General features: G+C 42.2%; 1 protein-coding gene across 1 annotated transcript in view; it reads left to right on the top strand.

Annotated features, from left to right (window-relative positions):
- Positions 1 to 9,456, top strand: part of SHANK1 (SH3 and multiple ankyrin repeat domains 1) — an 852,931-nt gene that overhangs the window by 703,684 nt on the left and 139,791 nt on the right. The window lies entirely within an intron of this gene.

Raw genomic sequence — 9,456 nt, 5'->3', positions numbered from 1 at the left:
ATGTTGCAAGGAGTACACAATCACATGCAAGGGCAATTAATGAAAACACTTTGAGGCTTGCATATGATTTGATGATGGAAATCAGCAGAGCTTCTGCTCATTTACTAAAGCACTGGAACAAATGCACTTGTAGAGTGCACATGCATTTTGCAAAGTGCAACATATATTTGCTTTAGACAAATCAACACCACAGAACATTCCAGCAAATTTTAACGAGGGTGGGGGTGGGGGGGTTGTGAAATCTAGATAATTGCTCATTAGCAGCACACTATTTGAAGTGAGTTTAGGTGGGGGGGGGGGGGGGTGGGGGGGGTTGTGAAATCTAGATAATTGCTCATTAGCAGCACACTATTTGGAGTGAGTTTAGGTGGGGGGGGTGGGGGGGTTGTGAAATCTAGATAATTGCTCATTAGCAGCACACTATTTGGAGTGAGTTTAGGTGGGGGGGGGTGGGGGGGTTGTGAAATCTAGATAATTGCTCATTAGCAGCACACTATTTGGAGTGAGTTTAGGTGGGGGGGGTGGGGGGGTTGTGAAATCTAGATAATTGCTCATTAGCAGCACACTATTTGGAGTGAGTTTAGGTGGGGGGGGGGGGTGGGGGGGTTGTGAAATCTAGATAATTGCTCATTAGCAGCACACTAAATACACTCAAACAAAATACATTCCAAATGAGTAGACTAGGTGGATATGTTCCCATCACTTCATGCTGGGAAGGTTATTGAAGGAAAATATACATGCATGACAAAAAATAACAGGAAAAAATTCCAGCATGTGTGAGGATAAAAAGGGGACATTCACACTATATTGCAATGATGGTAAGTAGTGTTTGAAGCAAGAAATACATCACATTATCAAAGATTACATAAAAGAACATGTGATGCTAATAAAAGAAAAATATCTTACCTTAATATAGTCCTTCTGCAGGACCTGGATGATGGCAGAACAGGTCTCTGGGATAATGATCCCCAGAGCCTGGGGGGAGATGCCTGTCGAGAACTTAAGGTCCTGCAGGCTTCTCCCTGTGGCCAAATACCGCAAGGTAGCGACCAGCCTCTGCTCCGGAGTGATGGCTTGCCTCATGCAGGTATCCTGCCTGCTGATATAGGGGGTCAGCAAAGCCAACAAACGGTCAAAAACGGGGTCCGTCATCCGGAGAAAGTTCCTGAAATCCTCAGGATTATTCTCACGGATCTCACGGAGCAAAGGCATGTGACAGAACTGGTCACGCTGAAGCAACCAATTCTTGGTCCATGAACTCCTCCTCGCCCTGTTCATGGACTGGTCTTGGGCTGAAGAATAAACTACAGCACCAAGCACATACAATGCACGAGCTCTACGACGAGTACGTACAGGTAACATGGCTTCAAAACGGTCGGCTGGTCAGAACGCACTAAACAGAACGCACTGAAGAACAGCAAGGCCTGTGAAGAACGACCTGAAAATCAGGAACGAGCGGCCAATAAAACAAAGATTTCTCAATGCCAACTGACCAAACGCACTGAAAAGCAGATACAAACCTCACAAGCACAGACTGAACAACAGTTAAAACGAACTGAAAAATACGAGTCTCACAAGCGCGAATCGTCTCTCACCAAACTTCTACTAACACGAGATAAACACGAGATTAGCAGAAGGAGCCCAAAGGGTGTCGTACGGGCTATTGAACTTCCGTTTTATAGTCTCGTCGGACTTGGTGTACGTCACCGCGTACTAGGCTGTCGTACTTTTGTGTGGTCGTGTGTGTGCAAGTCCGTTCGTAAGAAAGTCTGCCGCAAGTCCGCCGAAGGTACGTCGGAAGTATGTCGGACAGGCTGTCGGACTTTTGTAGACGAAAAGTCCGACCGAGTGTACGCGGCATTAGTTTTCTGCCACACATAGCGTTTTTCTTTTAGGCCAAAAAGTAAAATTTTTGTCTCATCTGACCAGAGCACCTACTTCCAGATGTTTGATGTGTCCCCCAAATAGGTTCTTGCAAACTGCAAACTGGACTTCTTATGGCTTTTTTTTAACAATGGCTTTCTTCCTGCCACTCTTCCATAATGGTCAGATTTGTGAATTGCACAACTGATAGTTGTCCTGTGGACAGATTCTCCCACCTGAGCTGTGGATCTCGGCAGCTCCTCTGGAGTTACCATGGGCCTCTTGGCTGCTTCTCTGATTAATGTTCTCCTTGCCTGGCCTGTCAGTTTAGGTGGATAGCTATGTCTTGGTAGGTTTGCAGTTGTGCCATACTCTTTCCATTCTCGGATGATTGAACAGTGCTCCGTGAGATGTTCAAAGCGTTGGATATTTTTTTATAACCTAACCCTGCTTTAACTTCTTAACAGCTTTATCCCGGACCTGTCTGGTGAGCTCCTTGGCCTTCATGATGTTGTTTGTTCACTAAGGTTCTCTAACAAATCTCTGAGGGCTTCACAGAATAGCTGTATATATACTGAGTAAATAGAGTCCACCTGTGTGAATTTAATCTAATTAGGGACTTCTGAAGGCAAATGGTTCCACTAGATTTTAGTTAGGGGTATCAGAGTAAAAGGGGGTGAAAACAAATGCACACCACACTTTGTGTTGGTCTATCACTTAAAATCCCAATAAAATACATTTACGTTTTTGGTTGTAAGATGACTAAATGTGAAAATTTCAAGGGGTATACATTTTTTTTCAAGACACTGTACATGCTAAAATCATAATTTTTTTTTGCTAGAAAATTACTCCCAAACATGATGATATTTATTTATTAATTTTTTTAGCAGAGACCCTAGGGAATAAAATGACATCCGTTGCAACTTTTTATAACACACCGTATTTGCACAGCAATTTTTAAAATGCGTTTTTTTTTTTTTTGGGGGGGGGGGAGCTGTTTCCTAAATTAATAAAAATCAAAATACTGAAGTTAGCCTGATTTTGTATACTGTGAAAGATGATGTTATGCCAAGTAAATAAATACCTAACATGTCACACTTTGAAATTGTGCACAATTGTGAAATGGCAGCAAACTTCTGTACTTAAAGTGGGAGTCCGGCAACCAATCATTTTTTTTTTTTTTTTTAGGTCATTGAGACACTTTGCTAATCCCAAAATAATACTCACAGTTTGGGTGTAATATTTCCGTCCGTCTGTTTTCGTACTGAAGAATAACTTTAAAAATGTGATCCTGGCTGTTTCCATCTTGCTTGTGAAGCCCACAAGCATTGATTTCCTGGATGCGGTGAATGCTGTTCATTCACAGCTTGTTCACAAGCATAATCATTGTTCCCGCACTGAATCTTGGGAAACCTGACACTAAGCTCCCAGGAGACATTGAGGCGCCGGGGAAAGGCAATAAACACGCCTACTCCCATGGGAGGAGAGACAGGAAGTGCCACAATAAAGTACAATATAAAGGTAATTACAGCGATAAAAAAAACATTTGGTGCGGCATTTGAACATCTATGCAATTAACTGAAGGGGGTAAGATTAAGTTAAAAATTTGAGTGGAACCCCGCTTTAAAAATCTCCATAGGCGACGCTTAAAAACCAGGGGGTCTCAAACTGGTGGCCCTCCAGCTGTTGCAGAACTACAAGTCCCATCGTGCCTCTGCCTGAGGGAGTTATGCTTGTAATTGTCAGCCTTGCAATGCCTCATAGAACTTGTAGTTTTGCAACAACTGGAGGGCTGTCAGTTTGAGACCCCTGCTTTAAGCATTTTTACAGGTTACCTGTTTAGAGTTACAGAGGAGATCTTGGGTTAGAATTATTGCTCTCGCTCTAACGTTCACAGTGAAACCTCACGTGTGGTTTGAACAAAGTTTACATATGCGGGCGCGACATAAGTATACGTTCGCTTCTGTGTGCAAGCACGCAGGGACGGGGGGGGGGGGGGGGGCGCTTAAAAAAAAAAAAAAATTATTGTTTATTTTAATTTCATTTTTTTATTTTGACACTTTCCCTTTACATTTAAAAAACGGCAGTGTTTACATCTGCCTAGGCCAGACATGACTTCGTAGAGACCACCGGGGACCATCTGGTCTGCGGTATTCTCTATGGTAAATGGCTGCCCCTGGCCGATTCATTCTTCGCACGGGGGATCAGGTAGAAGCACCAGAGGGCGGCGGGAGTGGGGCTGGGGGGGGGAATGGAGTCCCCTCCCGCCGTCTGTAAAAACAATTAAGTGACTGAACAGCCGCTATGATTGTTTTTACATGACAGGAAATCGCCAGCTGAAAAAGAAGATATCTGAATGATGCCTGCAGCTGCAACCATCATTCAGATGTAATCACTTAAACTCCAGGACATCATATGACGTCCACCTAAGGAGACGTTAGAGGGTTTAATTGGATTTAATACTACTTTAACATTTATGGGCATATTTATAAAGCAGTCAAAAATTTGATCCTCCAGTCACTTGCCACTGAACATCATGAGAAGGTTGACTGAAATTATAAGAAAAATAATATATGAAACTTTCAATGATGTTCACCTTCAGCATTCAATTGAATTGTTGCCTCTCTTCAGCCTACATCTCATTTTCCAGCTTTTCAATGGAGAATCCAGGTCTTGGTAACCTTTGCAGTATTTATACTACGGTGAATGTTACTTTCATAAAAATTACATTGAAACATTTTTGCTTTTTTAAATTGTGAATCATTATTAAAATCATTGCAACCTATATAAGTGTTTGAAAATGAGTAATTTACTATTATTTCTCATTTACATGCCATGGCTCGAATGCCTCCGAGCTTCACATAGTAAGGACACAGGATTTTTTTTTATGTATTTATTTATATATATATATATATATATATATATATATATATATATATATATATATATATATATATATATATAAAAATGTCCCTATGTCGTACTGTGAATATTACTCTCTATTTGCAGCTTGTTCCAAATCTTCCTTGACATGTTAGTTTTGCTATGATTACTATTTGGCGTATTGCGTATTACTGGGAATTTTAATTTGCATATTAAATTTTGCTGTGAATATTATTTGGCGTATTCTCGATGTGCTTCTCTCTTGCCATTTTATGCCTTACTTTGATTATTTGCCATATTGCTTATTGCTGGGAATTTAACATGGCACATTACGCTTTGCGGGGAATATTATTGGCTTAGTCTTGATGTGAATATTACTTGGCATGTTCCATATTGCTGTGAATATTTCTTGCCATTCTACATGCTGCTGGAAGTATTACTCACCATGCAACATCACAATGTGATAATGTTTTCTTTCGAAGTATAACCTGCGCCTGTTAACTTATTGATGTATTTGTGTGTCGAAATCTACATAGTGCAGCTTGATAGAATGTGGTTTGGTATATTGGCATATTACTTACTGCTGGAAATAACACAGAATTTGGCATTTTGGATTCGTACTTGTAACTGGCTTCTGAGATCTAGCAGGGATAGTATATCTATTGTTTCATTTTGTATCATGTGGAAGAAAATGGATCATTGCTAAGGCGCCTTTCCGAAGACAGAATGTAGTCCGCTAGCATGTTTTAAAAGCTCAACTCCGGATAAAAGTACAGATTGAAAACATATAAGGAAGCCGTTGCACTAGATTTGTATTGTTATGTATTTTTGAGATTTGCACACCCTGATAACATAGCACAGTTAAGCTGGCCATAGACAGAGCAAATTTATTTCCTGCAATCACTGTGTTGACAGGGGAATCCCTCCTGTGGATCTATTGTGTTCTAGAAGAACCACTCCAAATGAAAATCAATGCCAAGCCATATCCCATGACAGACTCCATCCTAATTCCCGATGTCTTACCTGAACAACACAAAAATGTGGTCATTTATGTCCCTCCCCCCAGCCACAGATGGCTATGAACTCAAGGCAGGAAGGTGGGGCTATATAGGGCTGCTGGGGTAGCACCTCGCCTTATATGCTGCATGCATTATCGTACATGTTAAAGTTATTGTAAAGTCTTGGGTTTTTTTTTCTCTAAAAATAACAAACATGTTATACTTACCTGCCCTGTGCAGTGGATTTGCACAAAAGCAGCTCAGATCCTCCTCTTCTTGGGTCCCTCTTCTGTGCTCCTGGCCCCTCCCTCCTGTTGAGTGCCCCCACTGCAAGCAGCTTGCTATGGGGGCACCAGAGCCGAATCACAGCTCCGTGTGTCCATTCAGACATGGAGGCCCGGCCCGCCCCCTCTCTCTCCTGATTGGCTGACTGACTTGGATTGACAGCAGCGGGAGCCAATGACACCACTGCTGTGTCTCAGCCAATTAGGAGGGAGAGTCTCGGACAGCCGAGACACTCGTGGACAGAGATGGGGCTCAGGTAAATATCAGGGGGCCGAGGGGGGCTGCTGCTTGCAAAAGGCTTTTTATCTTAATGCAAAGAATGCATTAAGATAAAAAAAACCTTCTGACTTTACAACCCCTTTAAAGTGAAACTTAAGTCGGCATCTCATCTTCAGTGGTCCACTAGGTCCATTGTAGGCAATGGAATCCCCTCTCAGACTTCTTCTGGATGTCAGGTGTTCGGCTGTTTTGATTCACCAGTGCATCATGCTGTAACACCTGGGCATGCAAAGGAGATGAAACATTCTGGCACACCGGCACTGTGCCAAGCATGTACCCTGAGCTGTGCATATGTAGCTCTCTGTACATTTTAAAGAGGACTGCGACAGGCAGATGCAGTAAATCTATGCTATTGCAAAAGAGGACATTGGGTTGATTTGCTAAAACAGGGGAGTGCAAAATCTGGTGCAGCTGTGCATGGTAGCCAATCCGCTTCTAACTTCAGCTCATTCAGTTAAGTTTTGACAAAAAATCTGAAAGCCCATTGGTTTTTGTGCAGTGCTGCACCAGATTTTGCACTCTCCAGCTTACCTGTACATGGAGCCTTTCAGGGCAGGGCTGTCATGGTCCCTGACTCTGCCATCTTCACCCAATCTTCCTTCAGTGTTCATGGGTTCTGGCTATATTAGTGGCCGTGGCCATGAAGACATCAGTCCTGCGCACGGAGCTCTGAAGGTCCGGTACATTATGCCGTAACTTCAGAGCACATACACTAGTGATGTCACTGGCTGCCTGTTGTGTGAATATCTTCTAAACAGTGCAAGCTTACGAGATATTCACTGTTCCTACAGGCAAGCCTTATTATAGGCTTACCTGTAGGTACAAGTTGAAAAGTGACGTTTAATTTAGCTTTATAGTCCAAATCTTTATCTGTATTGATCAAGAGAAGTTTTGGGGGAAATATATAGGTGAAATAAATTGAACCTTGTTTGTCTTGAACCTTGAACTCTTTGCTCCTCCCATTAACTTCCTGATTTAGGCCATGTCTCTGCACTTCCTGTTTGCCAGATTATTGTGCTCTCTCCAGCCAATATCTCACTCTTGTCACTCCTGCTGCTGCACGTATCTTTGCTAAAACTTATTACCGACCCTTGGCTTGTTCCTCAACTATGCTTCTGCTTAATCCCAACCTGCAACCATTCATTACCGACCATTGGCTTGTTTACTGACTACACTTCTGCTTATCCTTATCTGCTACTGGACCTCGGCTTGCTCACCTCCTGGTGAGGGGATCCCGAGGACCACGACCTGGTACTAACATGTAGCAAAACCCATCTCTGCCATCAGGTGCTCTGGTGAACACCGGACTCCACACCTCAGCAGAGCTTGTATCATCTGACAGGGAGACCTGTTTCTGTACTTATCCAGTTGGTCGGGGGGTTTTAGAAGTTATTTATATTATGTTTCATTTTTGTGTAAATTAGTCCTGAGGAAGGCGGTGAGCGCATTTCCCCCAAAATGCACTGAAATCTCTTGATCAATAAAGATCGAGATTTGGACTTTAACTCTTATCATGAACTGGGTGCTCCTCAACACTCACCCGTTAGTTGGATATCCACTGTATATCTTCTTTTGAGAGGCAGCAGCCCAAAACCATAATAGGGTCCAGTCTACGTGGCTCATTCACTGTCAGCCATTTTGAAAGAGGAATGGCTCTGGGTTAAACCTCTATGAACCAATACCCCACTTCCATTGGCCAGCACTATCACACACACGGCAGCTTTGAAAGACTTTGAAAGACTAGGAGAGAGATAGATTCCATGTCCCTTCATTCCTGCGCTAGAGACCCTTCCCCAATTTAAAACTTGAAAAAACAGTTTTGCATGAAATTCCACTTTAACTTGAGTTTCTGGTAATTCATAAACAGTTTTTTTTAAGCTCTTGTATGTGCTTCTGGGGAGCATCAAGGGAGCTCTCATGCCAATCTAAAAATAAGGCCACCAACAGTTATAGGGATTTATCCGATGGTGACGCCAAGTATAAGAAGATAAATGCCAAGATAACAATTGAATCCACTCAGAATATAGGTTGTGCCCTTGATTCTTTAAAATAACATGGGTCACATTTTACTGGAGTGTACCTTCAACACATTGGCATCATTGCTATAATAACCTGTATTTTGTGCCAATTTTGGGCTGGAAGTTTGCCAGTTTGTGGGGGCAGGTCTTTGTGTATAGTTCAAAAGCAAACAAAAGTATCCATCTGGTCATTAGAAATGCCATATAATTTTTTAGTGGAGGCAAAATATACTTTTGCCTCAATTTCCCTCTCTCTAGGACAATGCCTGATAAAAGCGGAACACTTAGGAAATAAAAGACATGGTTGATTATATGATTTACACTATATTTTCCCAGAACTGTACTCCACCTTAATAAATTTCACTCCAAATGACAGTTTACTGAAGTAGTAAATACTAAAATTGATATAAAAAACAGATGGGGAATTTATTAAAGAGTGTGTGTAAATGGGTATGTGGGTGTTGACTGGAGTTGTTTTTAGCAAAAGACTAAATTTGAAAGCTAGTCTTTAACCTGTAGTCCCTGGTATGAATCGCTTTTTCTCAAGACCATTTGACCACCCCCTAGGATTATGTTTTTTTTTTTAAACAATCTTTTCAAAAAAAGGTAAAATGTAACACTTTCTTAGCGACCAAAAGTAGACACCAATGTAGTCATATCTATGAGATGCCACTACCTATCCTGACAGCAAGCTGTGAAAGTGCCCTGGATAGCCTGCCCAAGAATAAATGTGAGGTGCTGGATTCAGATCTTACTCCCATCAACCAAAAGATGGTAGGGCCACCCGACTAAAAGGTCTACATTGGATAAAAAAGTAGAGTGCTAACTGATCACCTAAAAAGCCTGGAGCCGCTAATAAATCTTATGCTAATAGCAGGTAGGCAGCTTGAAATTTATTGGTTCTAGCAAGTTCTTGGCTGGCCAAGGCTGGGGGAAAGGGTTAACTGTTGTAAGCTCAGTTCCTGGGCTTTTTGGTCCCTAGCCAGCCCACCAATGGGCTGGCTAGGCTGAGGTCCAGGAGCCTTTGGTAGCCGATTTGGTTGGTTCTGTTCTCGCCTGTGTTTTGGAGGTACAGGGATTGCTGCAACTTTCAATCCCCTGAAGACACCAGGACTTTTGAAGGCATCCAA

This window comes from Aquarana catesbeiana, linkage group LG10, assembly GCF_042186555.1.
Source record: "Aquarana catesbeiana isolate 2022-GZ linkage group LG10, ASM4218655v1, whole genome shotgun sequence".
NCBI classification, from domain to species: Eukaryota; Metazoa; Chordata; class Amphibia; order Anura; family Ranidae; genus Aquarana; species Aquarana catesbeiana.
This window is presented reverse-complemented; position numbering and strand designations above follow the sequence as displayed.